Source organism: Panthera pardus, unplaced genomic scaffold, assembly GCF_024362965.1.
Source record: "Panthera pardus isolate Hobbes unplaced genomic scaffold, ASM2436296v1 HiC_scaffold_13, whole genome shotgun sequence".
Classification (NCBI taxonomy): Eukaryota; Metazoa; Chordata; class Mammalia; order Carnivora; family Felidae; genus Panthera; species Panthera pardus.
The window spans coordinates 152,877,705-152,895,566 of record NW_026526688.1 but is presented as its reverse complement, the minus strand read 5'-3'; the positions used below and the strand labels follow the sequence as shown (position 1 = coordinate 152,895,566).

The 17,862-nt window shown below is 35.5% G+C and overlaps 1 long non-coding RNA gene across 1 annotated transcript in view; it reads left to right on the top strand.

The window, feature by feature from the left end:
- LOC109278392 (uncharacterized) overlaps positions 1-15,718 on the top strand; it is a 103,772-nt gene extending 88,054 nt beyond the window's left edge. The window contains exon 3 of the long non-coding RNA XR_008421762.1: positions 15,613-15,718. This is a non-coding gene — a long non-coding RNA (uncharacterized LOC109278392). The remainder of the gene's footprint in view (positions 1-15,612) is intronic.
- Positions 15,719-17,862: the final 2,144 nt, after the last annotated feature.

Genomic DNA, 17,862 nt, shown 5'->3' with positions numbered 1-17,862 from the left:
TTAATCATGACAAACATCAGACAAATCTAGGTGGAAGATCATACTGTAAAACATATTCTCTATTATACTAAAAAATATTAACCACAAAAGTAAAAGAAAGATGGAGAGAATTTTCCAGATAAAAAGAGACTTAGATGACAAAATAATTAAGTGTAATGAACACTCCTGGAATGGATTCTGGATCAGGAAACTATGTCCATAAAAGACATTATTGGATGTTTGGTGAAATAGTATTTTGGATTATATCATAATACTATACATAGTCCATTGTAGATAATAGTATTACATAGAAAATAGTATTATATCAATATTCTTTTTCCTGAATTTGAAATTTGTTCTGAATTTTTGAATGAGATTGTCTTTGTCCTTTAGAAATACAGGTCATGAACTATTTAGGGGTAAAGAACTAATAAGAATGATTCAGAAAAATGTGTGTCTGTGTGTAAAGAAAAAGAGACAGAGAGAGAAGCAAAGGTTACAAAATGTTATTAATAGCTTATTCTGGGTAAAGAGTATATAGGAATTCTTTATTGGTAATTCAAGGATTTTTATCCTTTCTTTAGATTTGAAGTCTCAAAATAAAAAGTTTTTTTCCATGGAAATGAGGACTCAAAACAAAGAGACTTAATATACCCTCCTATCTTAAGCAACAAATAAAACTACACACATGTTTCTCCTATTACACAAACCACAAGATTATGATCCCAGAGAGAAGAGAGATAAATGATGTGAGCCCTATCTTTGCTCTAGGTTACTGTTTGGAAGCAGGCTACAGACTACAGTTCCTAGAGTTAGTTTTCCTGGTATCATTAGTGTTTGGATACTTTTAGCTTTTCAGATCTCAGTTCCATATTCAACTTCGCAATGATAACTTCTTTGAACTTGACCTAACGATGATATTATACATTACATGTTGTTTGTAACATTTACTGTGATCTGAAGTTATCTTGTTCATTATTTGGTCAAGTGCTTGTTGTATGTATCCATTCAAAGGATTATCATACTTTAATACTTTATGAGGCAACATCTCTGATAATTTATCAGTTTCCTCAATGCCTAAAATTCCCTGGCATAAAATAAATACTCAATAACTATGTGTTGAATGAGAATGAAATTAATAAATTATACAAAATCATTAATATAAAGATAAAGATGGTTTTAAAAGCCAATTATAAATGTGAACAGACCCATAACCAGTAAAGAAATTAAATCACTAATCAAAAATCTCCCAACAAACAAAAGTCCATGGCTGGATGGCTTTCCAGGGCAATTCTACCAAACTTTTAAAGAGGGGTTAACACCTATTCTTTTGAAGCTGTTCCAAAAAATATAAATGGAAGAAAAACTTCCAAATTCATTCTAGGAAACCAGTGTTACCTTGAATCCAAAACCAGACAAAGACCTGACTAATAAGGAGAACTATAGACCAATTTCCCTGATGAACATGGGTGCAAAAATTATCAACAAGATACTAGCAAAGCAGATCCAATAAAACATTAAAAGAAGTTTCACCACAACCACGTGGGATTTATTCCTGGGATGCAGAGTTCATTCAATGTCCACAAATCAATCAATATGATACATTAATAAAAGAAAGGATAAGAACCACATGATCCTCTCAATAGATGCAGAAAAAGCATTTGACATAATTTGATAAAACCCTCAAGAAAGTAGGGATAGAAGGAACATACCTCAAGATCATAAAAGCAATAAACAAAAGACCTACCACTAATGTCATGCTCAATGGGGAAAAACTGAGAGCTTTCCCCCTAAGGTCAGGAACACGACAGGGATGTCCACTATCACCCCTGTTACTCAACATAGTGTTGGAAGTTCTAGCCTCAGCAATCAGACAACATAAAGAAATAAAAGGCATCCAATTGACAAGAAGGAAGTCAAACTTTCAGTCCTTGCAGACAACATATACTCTATGTGGAAACCCCAAAATACTCCACCAAAAAATTGCTAGAACAGATACACGAGTTCAGCAAAGTCGCAGGATATAAAACCAATGTACCGAAATCAGTTGCATTTCTAGACACCAATAATGAAGCAGCAGAGAGAGAAATCAAGGAATCAATCCCATTTACAATTGCACCAAAAACATAACCAAAGTGGTGAAAAATATATATACTGAAAACTATTAGAAAGCTTATGAAAGAAATTAAAGACAAAAAATGGGAAACCATTCCATGCTAATGGACTAGAAGAACAAATATTGTTAAAATGTCAACACTACCCAAAGCAATCTACATATTCAATGCAATCCCTATCAAAATAACACCAGCATTCTTCACAGAGATAGAACAAACAATTCTAAAATTTATATGAAACCAGAAAAGACCATGAACAGCCAAAGTAATGTTGAAAAAGAAAACCAAAGCTAGAGGCATCATAATTACAGACTTTAAGCTGTATTACAAAGCTGCAATCATCAAGACAGTATGGTACTGACACAAAAACAGACACACAGATCAATGGAACGGGATAGAGATCCCAGAAATGGACCCACAAATGTACAGCCAATTAATCTTTGACAAAGCAAGAAAGAATATCAATGGGAGAAAGACAGTTTTTTCAACAATTGGTGTTGAATGATTTGAACCAAATGAACCTGGACTATTTTCTTACACCATACACACAAAAAAACTCAAAATGGATGAAATACCTAAACATAAGACAGGAAGCCATCAAAATGCTAGAGGAGAAAACAGGCAAAAACCTCTTCGATCTCGACCGCAGCAACTTCTTACTTGACATGTCTCTGGAAGCAAGGGAAACAAAAGCAAAATTGAACTACTGAGACCTCATCAAGAAAAAAAGCTTCTGCACCATGAAGGAAACAATCAGCAAAACTAAAAGATAACCAGCAGAATGGGAGAAGATATTTGCAAATGACATATTGAATAAAAGATTATTATCCAAAATCTATAAAGAACATACCAACTCAACACCCAAAAACAAATAATCCAGTGAAGAAATGAACAAAAGATATGAATAGACACTTCTTGAAAGAAGACATCCAGATGGCCAACCGACACATGAAAAAATGCTCAACATCACTCATCATCAGGGAAATACAAATCAAAACCACAATGAGATATGACCTTACACCTGTCAGAATGGCTAACATTAACAACTCAGGAAACAACAGATATTGGCAAGGATGAGAAGAAAGGGGAACCCTTTTGAATTGCTGGTGAGAATGCAAACTGGTGTACCCACTCTGGAAAACAGTTTGAAGGTTTCTCAAAAAAATAAAAATAGAACTACCATATGACCCAGCAATTTATCCAAAGGATACAGGAGTGCTGTTTCGAAGGGGCACATGCACCCCTATGTTTGTAGAAGCATTATCAACAATAGCCAAAGTATGGAAAGAGCCCAAATGTCCTTGGACTGATGAATGGATAAAGATGTGATATATATATATATATATATATACACACACACACACACACACACACACACACACACACACACACACAATGGAATATTACTCAGTGATAAAGAAGAATGCAACAATGTGTATTTCCAACAATGTGGATGGAACTAGAGTGTATTATTCTAAGTGAAATAGGTCAGAGAAAGACAAATATCATGATTTCACTCATATGTGGAATTTAAGAAACAAAACAGATGAACATAGGGGAAGGGAAGTAAAAATAAGATAAAAAACAGAGAGGGAGACAAACCATAAGAGACAGTTAAATACAGAGAACAAACTGAGGGTTCCTGGAGAGGTGTTGGGTGGATGGATAGGCTAAATGAGTGATGGGCATTAAGGGAAGGCACTTGTTGGGATGAGCACTGGGTGTTATTTGTAAGTAATGAATCACTAAATAAAATCCTATTCCTGAAATCATTATTACACTATATATTAACTAACTTGGATTTATATGAAAAAAAATTAAAAAGTACATTAAAAAAGCCAAATCCATATTAGCCATTCTGAATGATTAATATTTACAACTCCATTTGATTCTCACTGGTCTCCAGTGAGTTCGGGAATTCTATCATTATCATTTTACTTACAAAGAAACTGGAAAATAGCTAACTTAAGCATGTCCCACTGTTGATAAGTGGCAAGTCCATTTTGGCTTGGGTTCTGGTTTGAATCCCTTAACCATTATGTAGTATTGTTTACATACTATGTGTTATCATTGCATTACATTTTAGAATTATTAACTGAAGTTTAAGAGTATAAGAGGTATAGACATATTAAACAAAGGAAACTGAAGAAAAATCAGGAATAACAATATTATGACAAGATGTCATCTAATTCAGTGTCAATAGTTGAAGGGATAAAACAAATATGCTTTCATAATGATGAAAATATAACTACAAAGAGGGGTGCCTGGGTGGCTTAGTTGGCTAAGCATCTGACTCTTGATTTTGGCTCAGGTCATGATTTTATGGTTCGTGTGGTCTGGCCCTGTGCTAACAGTGCAGAGCCTGCCTGGCATTCTCTCTCCCTCTCTCTATGCTCCTCCCCCCCCCCCAGTCTCAAAATAAATAAACTTAAATACATATATAACCACAAAAATTAAAAAGAACTATATATCAAATATCATAAAAATGTATAACTTATAAAAATAAATTCGGATACAGGAAAAGCAAGCTGAAATATGAGATCCTTTTGTTTCAAATTAATAACATTAAAAGAGGGGTGTCTGGGTGGCTCAGTTGGTTAAGTGTCCAACTTTAGCTCAGGTCATGATTTCACAGTTCGTGGGTTCAAGCCCCACGTCGGGCTCTGTGTGGACAGCTCAGAGCCTAGAGCCTGCTTCAGATTCTGTGTCTCCCTCTCCCTCTACCTCTCCGCTGCTCATGGTCTGTCTCATTCTGTCTCTCAAAAATAAATAAATGTAAATTAAAAAAAATTAAAAAGAACATTAAAAGAAAAAAGTAATGAGTGGCTACAACTACCAAATACTGTGCTGGGTTTTGAGTATTCAAAGAAGAAAAATAATGTGTGATTTTTACACACTAATAGATCAACTTCCCTACTTTCCAAATATTAATGGAGGGAATTAGATTTTTTAAAAATATGTTATTATACCATGCATCTACCCTTGGCTGAGAAGATAATATTGCTGAGCATTGGAGAGAATTAATTTGTAAGATAATTTTATAGGTGCAAACTACTCCCACTCTTGATGGGGACATCCAGTATATTCTATCTGGCTGGTGGAGTGCTTGTAATGTCTATGCGAGGAGGTATACTTGCCTGTGCAGATAGATGACATTGCATTGTGAGCCTGAAATTTTAAAAAGAGGAGGTGTGGAAATAGCTAGGAATCACTGTCAATGGCATCATTATTTAAGCTAGGCTGTTTAATGTTAAATTACAAGTGATTTTTTACTTATTTGGCTTTCAAGTACAGTAGCTTGTTTCTTCAAACGTGATGAGATTTGAGAAGCTTCTTCCAAAAATTTTTGTTTACAGAGTGTTCTTTTGGAAAGATTTAGATCTATGCACAGAGGAAACATTTTTAATGCCTCAGGAGCTCTGCTTAGGACTGAATTGTTAAAAGAAGATTTACATACACACTTGCACAAAGGTGGAAACTATAGTAGACCATAATGATCCTCCTCCTGAAAAATATGTTAGCAACAATCTCTTACTTCTCCTTTGGAAAGAAAGATCTCTCTGGTCTAAGAGTGATTCTTTTCTATCCTTCTCTTAGTGGGAAGCTTTAACACATGAAACAATCCTACAGGAGAAGAAAGAAAGCAATAGTTTTCATATTATCTTTCTACTCCTCTCCCTAAAAATCTTCAAAATTTTAAAAGTAGAAGAGTGTTTTACATTATCAGTATGGCAATAAAGAACAATAGGAAAGTTCTTGGGACATTAATCCAGCACTGATTTGGAACTGTCTTGGAAAACCTTTAGCTTTATAATTAGATTGACTTGCACTGTGTGACTTTTGGTGCTGGTGTGGGTGAAAATTAAGCTCTCTCGCTGATAGTGATTGTTCAGACCAGTGTGTATTAAAAGAGTAGAATATTTTATGATGCAGGAACATCTTGTGAATTTCTAAACAGAATGAGGGAGATTCATCTTGCAACTCTTTTTTGAACAATGGCGTATTCTGATCCCTTTCTAGAATTCTCAGTTTTATTTTTAAATCTAAGACAAAATATAGGGCTCTATTAAAACAATAAACAAACAAACAAACAAACAAACAAAACTACTCTGTCCCAAAGTACCACATATGGACATTTCCATGTATTTCCAATATCCAATAGAATCTCTCAAAGGCTCCCCATAAGAATGTTTATGTTATTATCATAATTTTTTAATGAGGAGAGAGAGGTTCACATAGGATAGGCAAATTGCTTCATGATTGCAGTAGTAGGGCCAGAGTTGATGTTTAATTCCAAGTTTTTCTGACACCAGGTGCATTTAGTTTATTTTTAATATCATTGTGCTTCCTACAATGCATGCAAATGTAAAAAAAATGAGTTCTGCAGAACTCCAGAAAATAAAACTTTTACAATATTAAAATAAATAATTCCTAAGTATAAGAATAAATATATTTGGTTTAGTTACCATCACCTATTGCAACTTAGAAAACATTCGGAAAACTCAGAGTCAAAGATTAGTCAAGGCAAAAGAATATATTACAGTCATTGTGATTTAAAGACTGTGATTTTAACCACAGTAGGCATGCCACGTTGCTTGTGCCCAGTGATTTCCTTGTAGTTAATAATCTCGTGAGAAAAAGTTTCTAGAGGTGCTGTCACAGATTGTCTTATTTTAAACCAAGCCTGCCTCTGACATCTTGGCTTCAAGCTTTCAGCCAATGTTATTGTTTGGACTTGACTCCTAAACTCTCAAGGAAGCTCTTGACAGTGGAAATTTCTCAGGAACCAAAGCATTAATTCTTAAAATGTTATAAACATATGGAAAAAAATGATTTTCAAATTAATAACTTGTTTAAACAATAAATATTATAAGCTTAAACCACTTACCAATATTTTAAAGAACACACAAGAAAGATTATGAGGGAAAATATTAAGAGTAAACATTTTTAACGAACCTCATTTAAGTAAATTTTGAAAAATCCCTTACTGAGGACCCACATTGAGTCCAGCAGATACCAGGCATCACATGAGTTATTTATTAAGTATGGCCTATCATTGAAATCCCCTGCCAAATGTCCATAAGAAGTTGAAGTGCTTAAATCCGAATTTTGGTGTTTCTTATCCTAAGCATCATGTTAATTATATAAAACACACAAAAATCATTTACAGTGAAAATAATTAATGCTATATGCAAGTAATTTCATAGGAATAACTATTATCATATAAGGTTAAAGGAGGTCTAGATTTCCACAAACATTCAGACCTAAGTGTCCAACCAGACAGGCTCAAGGTAAGATCAGAACAGCATTTCGTAATTTGATTGCAGGATCAAAGCAGGCTCATTGGATTTTTTGTGTCTAACATGAGAAGAAATCAAAATAAAGATCTAAAGAATAAACAATGAATGACCTTTAATTCTATAATCAAGGAATATCAGTGAGTAACTAACTAAATCCCCATGTAAAATTCGTGACTGCTAAATAGGAGAATTTTACTCACAGTGTAACAGTTCCATGTAGTAATATGTAAGTTTCCTGAGATACAGGATGTCTATACATAAGTCTTGATTCAAAAGAAGTAATATTGTAACAGCAGTTTTAGAACTTCCTCCTACAAGATTGTTAACTACAAGGAAATGACTGGGCATGAGTAAAGTGACATGCATACTGAGGTTAAAATTATAGTCTTTAAATAGTAATTACAGGAATACATCACTTGCCTATTCTAACCATTGATTCTTTGAGTTGTTTGGATGTTATATTCAAGTGCAATAAAGTCTTATTGATTTGTAATTTTATATAGAAAATAATTTTATGAAGAAAAAACTGTATGACCATGAAAGAATAAAGTGTTTTGTTTGATGTCAATTTTTAATACACTCATATTTTATAGATACATCATTGTTCCTAATGCTTTTTTCTAGATTTTCACATTTCTTCAGATCTTTTTGCCAAAGAGTAACCTTGCTGACCTGCCATCTCTATTAATTCAAGCAAAGGCATGGGTAGCCTGGGCTCCTGACTTCCATAATGAGAAGAAAGACTTCGGGTAACAGCTGCCTTACAGAGAATGGAAGAAGTGTAGGGAAAACCCAGACCCAAACAAAAGCCTACCCTAAAGTTGTTCAGAATAGAACAAGTGGCAGAGACTTGCAAGGAATACCATTCTGATTGTGTAATTGTTAAAAATCAAACCCCAACTGGCACAGAATTTTGTACCAATAAGTGTAAAGTACCAATAATCTAAAATTATTTATTTTAGTGATTCAGGCTTTAAAATGGGCAGGGAGTGGAGAGTACACTCTTATTGGAGGCTTCCCCACATTACAGTTAGAAAGCATTTAGGAAACTGTCACCTGGGGTAACCGAAAAGACAAGCAACTTGGAAGATATATTTAATTAACTTGTAGCATTGAGAGAGGAGATTTTGATTCAATATTGAAATGATGAGTTGTTACTAGCAATTGTTTATTGTTGCTAACAGGATTTTAAAAGATATTATAAGGAAGAAATAAGCTCAGAAAATTAATAATTATTTTGCCAGATTTTAGAGGACATAGTCCAGAGATTTCAGGTTTAGGAAGTAAAACTGTATGTCCCCAGACAAGGGTATGGCCAATAAAATATAGTCCCTGATATCCTGTGCCCTGCTATTAACACATCGCTTTAGGATAAAGACCAGCTCAAAGCGTGATTACCAGGCTCCTTAGTAAAATCTGTGAAAGAAATAAGATAGATTCTAAATCCTTATATTTGGAGAGCATGGGTCCTGAAAGATTCAAGATGTAGTTCAGTGAAGTCTGTAGAGCTCCAAATGCACATTACTTAACCTAGAGGGAGGGACAGCTCTTTAGAAATGTTGCTTTTATGCCTGACTTTCAGCATGTGGAATTGACTGGAAACAACTCCACACAGAACATCCATGAAAAGTTCAGAGATCACCATTGACAAAAGGGCTGCCAGCCTGCTCTAAAAGACGCTGAGTTTGCTTGGCATATAGAAATACCTATGTGTGCTCAACTTTGTACAGACAAAAAAAAATCAGGCCACTAGTAATGTTCATCCATATGCCCCAAGAAAGACATATTTTGAATACTCACTTAAGAAGTTGCCAATGAGGAGGATGAAAAGTGAAGAAATTCCCAGAGAGCAATGGACTAGAGACCCACAGGAGCTAGCAGAACTAGGTCAGTGTCTGCTGTTGCCTCCCACCATTCCCTTTTCTGGATACAAATATTTATTATGATTCTTCTGTGCCTGTTCTATCCCTGGCTAGTTGAGTGTGCATGTATGTTGGGTGGTGTATGGAGGGTGAGGGTAGAGACTCAGAATATTTGTCTTTTTATTTTATTTTATTTTATTTTATTTTATTTTATTTTATTTTAAGTTTATTTATTTTTATTTTTTTTAAATTTACATCCAAATTAGTTAGCATATAGTGCAACAATGATTTAAGGAGTAGATTCCTTAGTGCTCCTTACCCATTTAGCCCATCCCCCCTCCCACAACCCCTCCAGTAACCCTCAGTTTGTTCTCCATATTTATGAGTCTCTTCTGCTTTGTCCCCCTCCCTGTTTTTATATTATTTTTGTTTCCCTTCCCTTATGTTCATCTGTTTTGTCTCTTAAAGTCCTCATATGAGTGAAGTCTTATGATTTTTGTCTTTCTCTGACTGACTAATTTCACTCAGCATAATACCCCCTAGTTCCATCCATGTAGTTGCAAATGGCAAGATTTCATTCTTTTGATTGCTGAGTAATACACCATTATATATATATACCACCTCTTCTTTATCCATTCATCCATCAGTGGACATTTGGGCTCTTTCCATACTTTGGCTATTGTTGATAGTGCTGCTATAAACATGAGGATGCATGTATCCCTTCGAAACAGCACACCTGTATCCAGTGGATAAATGCCTAGTAGTGCAATTGCTGGGTCATAGGGTAGTTCTATTTTTAGTTTTTTGAAGAACCTCCAAACTGGTTTCCAGAGTGGCTGCACCAGCTTGCATTCCCACCAACAATGCAAAAGAGATCCTCTTTCTCTGCATCCTCAACAACATCTGTTGTTGCCTGAGTTGTTAATTTTAGTCATTCTGACAGGTGTAAGGTGGTATCTCATTGTGGTTTTATTTGTATTTCCCTGATGATGGGTGATGTTGAGCATTTTTTCATGTGGGTCGGTTGGCCATCTGGATGTCTTCTTTGGAGTAGCGTCTACTCATATATTTTGCCCATTTCTTCACTGGATTATATGTTTTTTGGGTGTTGATTGATAAGTTCTTTATAGATTTTGGATACTAACCCTTCATCTGATATGTCATTTGCAAGTATCTTCTCCCATTCTGTCAGTTGCCTTTTAGTTTTGCTGATTGTTTCCTTTGCTGTGAAAAAGCTTTTTATTTTGATGAGGTCCCAGTAGTTCATTTTTGCTTTTGTTTCTTTTGCCTCCAGAGATGTGTTAAGAAGTTGCTGCGGCCAAGATCAAAGAGGTTTTTGCCTGGTTTCTCCTCAAGGAGTTTGATGGCCTCCTATCTTACATTGAGGTCTTTCACCCATTTTGAGTTTATTTTTGTGTATGGTTTAAGAAAGTGGTCCAAGTTCATTCTTCTGCATGTTGCTGTCCAGTTTTCACAGCACAACTTGCTGTAGAGACAATCTTCATTCTATTGGATATTCTTTCCTGCTTTGTCAAAGATTAGTTGCCCATACATTTGTGGGTCCATTTCTGGGGTCACTATTCTGTTCCATTGATCTGAGTGTCTGTTCTTGTGCCAGTACCATACTGTATTGATGATTACAGCTTTGTAGTATAGCTTGTGATTCCTCCTGCTTTGGTTTTCTTTTTCAAGATTGCTTTGGCTATCCGGGGTCTTTTCTGGTTCCATACAAATTTTAGGATTATTTGTTCTAGCTCTGTGAAGAATACTGGTATTATTTTGATAGGGATTGCATTGAATATGTAGATTGCTTTGGGTAGTATCGACATTTTAACAATATTTGTTCTTCCTATCCAGGAGCATGGAGTCTTTTTCCATTTTTTGTGTCTTCTTCAATTTCTTTCATAAGCTTTCTATAGTTTTCAGTGTATAGATTTTTCACCTCTTTGGTTAGATTTATTCCTAGGTATTTTATGGCTTTTGGTGCAACTCTAAATGGGATGGATTCCTTGATTTCCCTTTCTGTCGTTTCATTGTTGGTGTATATGAATGCAACCGATTTCTGTTCATTGATTTTATATCCTGCAACTTTGATGATTTCATGAATCAATTCTAGCAGTTTTGGGTGGAATATTTTGGGTTTTCCATATAGAGTGTCATGTCATCTGCGAAGAGTGAAAGTTTGACCTCCTCCTGGATGATATGGATGCCTTTTATTTCTTTGTTGTCTGATTCCAGAGGCTAAGACTTCCAATATTATGTTGAATAATAGCGTGAGAGTTGACATCCTTGTCTTTTTCTTGACCTTAGGGGAAAATCTCTCAGTTCTTCCCCGTTAAGGATGATATTAGCATTGGGTCATTCATATATGGCTTTTATGATCTCGATATATTCTCCTTCTATCCCTACTTTCTTGAAGGTTTTTATCAAGAAAGGATGCTGTATTTTGTCAAATGCTTTCTCTGCATCTATTGAGAGGATCGTATGGTTCTTGTCCTTTCTTTTATTGATGTGATGAATCACATTAATTGTTTTGTGGATATTGAACTAGCCCTGCATCCCAGGTATTAGTCCCACTTGGTCGTGGTGAATAATTTTTTTAATGTATTGTTGGATCTGGTTGGCTAATATCTTGTTGAGAATTTTTGCATCCATGTTCATCAGGGAAATTGGTCTATAGTTCTCCTTTTTAGTGGGTTATCCCTCTGGTTTTGGAATCAAGGTAATGCTGGCTTCATAGAAAGAGTTTGGAAGTTTTCCTTCCATTTCTATTTTTTGTTTTTGTTTTTTTTCCATTTCTATTTTTTGGAACATCTTCAAGAGAATAGTTGTCAACTCTTCCTTAAATGTTTGGTAGAATTCTCCTGGAAAGCCATCTGGCCCTGGATTCTGGTTTTCTGGCAGATTTTTGATTACTAATTTGATTTCCTTACTGGTTATGGGTCTGTTCAAATTTTCTCTTTCTTCCTGCTTCAGTTTTGGTAGTGTATATGTTTCTAGGAATTCGTCCATTTCTTCCAGATTGCCCATTTTATTGGCATGTAATTGCTCATAATATTCTCTTATTATTGTTTTTATTTCTGCTGTGTTGGTTGTGATCTCTCCTCTTTCATTTTTGATTTTATTTATTTGGGTCCTTTCCTTTTTCTTTTGATCAAACTGGCTAGTGGTTTATCAATTTTGTTAATTCTTTCAAAGAACCAGCTTCTTGTTTCATTGATCTGTTCTACTGTTTTTTGTTTTTTTTGTTTTTTTTTGGTTTTTTTTTTTTTTTTTGGTTTCAATAGCATTAATTTCTGCTCTAATCTTTATTATTTCCTGTCTTCTGCTGGTTTAGGGGTTTATTTGCTATTCTTTTTCCAGCTCCTTAAAGTGTAAGGCTAGGTTGTGTATCTGAGATCTTTCTTCCTTCTTTAGGAAGGCCTGGATTGCTATATACTTTCCTCTTATGACTGCCTTTGCTGCATCCCTGAGGTTTTGGGTTGTGGTGTTATCATTTTCATTGACTTCCATATACTTTTTAATTTCCTCTTTAACTGCCCATTCATTAGTTAATGAATGGTTAGCCCATTCATTCTTTAGTAGGATGTTCTTCAGTCTCCAAGTATTTGTTACCTTTCCAAATTTGTTCTTGTGGTTGATTTCAAGTTTCATAGGGTTGTGGTCTGAAAATATGCACGGTATGATCTTGATCTTTTTGTACTTACTTAGGGCTGATTGGTGTCCCAGTATATGGTGTATTCTAGAGGACGTTCCATGTGCACTGGAGAAGAATGTATATTCTGCTGCTTTAAGATGAAATGTTCTGAATATAATATCTGTTAAGTCCATCTGGTCCAGTGTGTCATTCAAAGCCATCGTTTCCTTGTTGATTTTTTGATTAGATGATCTGTCTGTTTCTATGAGTGGGGTGTTGAAGTCTCCTACTATTATGGTATTACTACTGATGAGTTTCTTTATGTTTGTGATTAATTGATTTATATTTTTGGGTGCCTCCATATTTGGTGCATAAATGTTTACAATTGTTAGGTCTCCTTGGTGGATAGACCCCTTGATTATGATATAATGCCCTTCTGCATCTGATACAGTCTTTATTTTAAAGTCTAGATTGTCTGATATAAGTATGGCTACTCCGGCTTTCTTTTGTTGACCATTAGCATGATAGATGGTTCTCCATCCCCTTATTTTCAATCTGAAGGTGTCTTCAGGTCTAAAGTGGGTCTCTTGTAAATAGCATATAGATGGATCCTGTTTTCTTATCCATCCTGTTACTCTATGTCTTTTGACTGGAGCATTGAGTCCATTGACATTTAGAGTGAGTACTGAAAGATATGAATTTATTGCCATTATGATGCTTGCAGAGTTGGAGTCTCTGGTCCTTTCTAATCTTTGTTGCTTTTGATATATATTTTTTCATCTTTTCTCCCCTCAGAGAATCCCCCTTAAAATTTCTTGCAGGGCTGGTTTAGTGGTCACAAACTCCTTTAATATTTGTTTATCTGGGAAACTTTTTATCTCTCCTTCTATTTTGAATGACAGCCTTGTTGGATAAAGAATTCTTGGCTGCATATTTTTCTGATTCAGCACACTGAATATATCCCGCCACTCCTTTCTGGCCTGCCAAGTTTCTGTGGATAGGTCTGCTGCAAACCTGATCTGTCTTCCCTTGTAGGTTAGGGACTTTTTTTCCCTCGCTGCTTTCATGATTCTCTCCTTGCCTGAGTATTTTGTGAATTTGACTATGATATGCCTTGTTGATGGTCGGTTTTTGTTGAAACTAATGGGGGTCCTCTGTGCTTCCTGGATTTTGATGTCTGTGTCTTTCCCCAAGTTAGGAAATTTTTCCGCTATGAATTGTTCACATAACCCTTCTATCCCTATTTCTCTCTCTTCCTCTTCTGGGACCCGTATGATTCTGATGTTGTTCCTTTTTAATGAGTCACTGACTTCTCTAATTCTTAAATCATGCTCTTTTGCCTTAATCTCCCTCTTTTTTTATGCCTCATTATTCTCTATAAGTTTTTCCTCTATATTGCTGATTCTCTGTTCTGCTTCATCCATCCTTGCTGCTGCTGCATCCATCTGTGATTGCAGCTCAGTTATAGCATTTTTAATTTCATTCTATTTTTTACTTCTTTTTACTCTGCAGAAAGGGATTCTAATCTATTTTTGACTCCAGCTAGTATTCTTATTATCGTGATTCTAAATTCTGGTTCAGACATCTTTCTTGTATATGTGTTGGTTAAATCCCTGGCTGTCGTTTCTTCATTCTCTTTCTTTTCAGGTGAATTATTTCATTTTGTCTTTTTCAAGGGAGAAAAGGAATTAATGAGATAGAAAAATTAAAATTAAAAAAATTAAAATTTAAAAATATTAAAATTTAAAAATTAAACACACACACACAAATCGAATAAATGATGCTAGAATCTTAAGTGTGTTTTGGTTTCAGTGTTGAAAGTGGTTTGACAGATTAGAGAAAAAAGGGGGAGAGAGAAAAAAAGGAAATCATTTGAGAATTTGAAAAAATGAATACACTGAAGTAGACTAAATTGAGATGATGGGAGTAAAATAGAATTTGAAAAAATATACACGAAAGTAAAAAATAAAGTAGAAAAAAAATTAAAGAAAAAAATTAAAAAAAATTTTTTTACATTTATTTATTTTTGAGAAACAGAATGAGACAAAGCATGAGCGAGGGAGGGGCAGAGAGAGAAGGAGACACAAAATATGAAGCAGTCTCCAGGCTCTGAACAAGTGGTCAACACAGAGTCTGATGTGGGGCTTGAACCCACAAACTGTGAGATCATGACCTGAGCCGAAGTCGGACACTCAACCAACTGAGCCACCCAGGCGCCCCAAGAAAAATATTTTTAATAAAAATTAAAAATAAATATGAATTTTTTCTTTTTCTGCATTCAAGAAAAAGAAGTGAAAAAGAGAAAAAAGTTTAAAAAAAGAAAAAAGGGAAATCATTTGAAAATTTGAAAAAGTGAATACACTGTAGTGGACTAAAATAAAATGATGGAAGTAAAATAGAATTTTTAAAAATTTACATAAAAACAAAAAATATAGTAGAAAACTAAAGAAAAATAGTTTTAATAGAAATTGAAAGTAAAAATGAAGTTTTTATCTTTCTGCATTCAAGAAAAAGAAAAGAAACTAAAAGAGAAAAAAAGAAAGAAAAAAAGGAAATCGTTTGAAAATTTGAAAAGGTGAATACACTGAAGTAGACTAAAATGATGGAAATTAAATAGAATTTGAAAAGTTTACAAAAAATAAAAATATAGTGAAAAAAGTAAAGAAAAATACTTTTACTAAAAATTGAAAAGAAAAATGAATTTTTTCTCTTTATTCAAGAAAAAGAAAAGTAGTGAAAAACAGAAAAAAAGAAAGAAAATTGAATAGATGGACCTGCTACCGGATTGAAATAGGACTGAAATTACTTCATTTTTCCCTAGAAGTCGGGACTATGAAGCACTTTTATAGTCCATAAAGTAAGTAGGCGGTGAGACTGGTGTTCTTAAAGAGTGAGGTTGGCCCAGTTGGGCGGGGCTCAGTGTAATGGCTCTGTTCTCCACTAGATGGCGCTGCTAGCCTACTGGGGTGGGGTGTTGCTGCGCTTGTAGGTGCATATGCGCATGCGCAGTAATGATGAAAATGACGTCACCCAGGTATCCAGTCTCTAGTATTGGAAGGAACTCTGTTCTCCCTGATCAGCAATCGCGCACCTGTCCTCTGTCTTCGGCTTTCATCCACTCCCCGCTTCTTCACTGTCCGTGACCAAGCCCCAGGTAGTACCTCTCTCCGGAGTTTTGTCTCAGATGCGGCTGTTCTCCCCGCTCCGTTACTTTTGAAGGACTGTGGCTTTGTCCTGTTCCGCCCCTCTGCTGAATGGTCTCACTGAGCAATAGCCAGATGCCGGCTGCACCCAGGAACGCTTGTGGGACCGTGCTGCTGCCAGTGCCCCAAGACTATGGCCAGGTGCCAGTCCGCCCCAGAAAAAGTTCGCAAGATAGTGTAGGAGCAGCTTTTCTGGGATTATGGAAAATCACAACACACATCTGACACCAGGCTTCACACTTAACGACCTTGTTCCAGCACCAGCGAATGTAGCCGTTTTCTGGGGTCTGCTGCGACCAGGTGGCTCCAGCAGTCCTTCCAGCAGTGGAACTGCTTTTCCCCGTGTGGCCCAAGAAGCTCCTGGAGCCTACTCTGCTCCTGGGGATTCGCCCTTCCCACCAGAACACTGCCAGGTACGGAGCTGTGGAGTTGCAGCCTTTGCGCTCCCCTTGTTTACAGTCTTAATGGAATTTAAACCCTCACCTTTCTCCCTTTTTAGTTTAGTCCCTGCGGCTGTTTCCAATTTTCCACTTTCCCTCCAGCTGCTTTTGGGGAGGGATGCTTTTCCCATATTCTCCCCTCCACCCCCCGCCCAGTCTCTGTCATCTCTCTGCTCGCAAAAACACCTCTCTTCCTGCTCCTTCTCGCTCCTCAAGTTGGCCCCTCCACGCCATGTACCTGCTGAATTCTGTGGTTCACATTGTGCAGATTGTTGTGTTAATCCTCCAATCAGTTTTCTAGGTGTGTAGGATGGTTTAGTGTTGGTCTGCCTGCATTTCATGGACACCAGGCACACAAAAAAATTCCATGCTGTTCCACCATCTTGGCTTCTCCTTCAGAGAACTTCTCCAATTTGTTTTACTCATATACTTTGACTTTTAATTTTTTTTTTAATATACATATTGTAGATTTAACTTTTTCTTCAAAAATCCCTATTGGATTTTATTCTGAAAATCACATATGTGTTTCTTAACTTCAACAGTGTTTACATTTTCTCTGAGGGTCTTTCTGCAAGCATCCTTTCTTGATTTGAGGATGCTTTGCCTTCTTGAGTATCTCTCATTTTGTTAATTAGAATTTTAATTCTAATCTCCTTCTTCCATTCAGCTACCTCTCCGTGCTATCGTTTTCTACTCATTACCTGCAGTTCTGGGCTTGATCAATTTTATTTACAGTGTAACTACTGGTAATGTTGAATATGAATGTAAACATTCAATATTCAACATTTGATAGTCAGAAAGACTCCTAAAGTTTAAGGATATGATTTTGTGAAGTCTAAAGAGCCCTAAAATGTCTTTAATTCCAAAATCTCCACCAAAAAGCTACAATTATATCAGTCTACAGACAGCTTAAAGTCAAGTGAAGAAAACTATAGACTCAAATGTACATTCCTGTTTCCAAATGCCATTTGCAACATTTTTATATAATTCTTTTTATTTATACTTTAATAATATCTATATTTATTTTTAAACCAAACTGCACACATACCTCTAAGATTGCTTGACTCTTGTTTTTTATTTATTCATACATATTTTACCTCGTCTATCTAAATCTTCTTTTGAGTACACAGTGAATGCTTCTTGCACTTCTCCATGCCTATGGTAGTTCTGTCTGGGCAATATTTCTAAGAACAGCAAAATGTAAACAGAAAATACCACACACATACAAAGTAAACATAGGTATTGTTTTTAATAGCTTGAATTACGCTGCTTTATTTTGCAAAGAATGAGCTATTCACTTGCTATAATTTCCATTTACCTATTAATG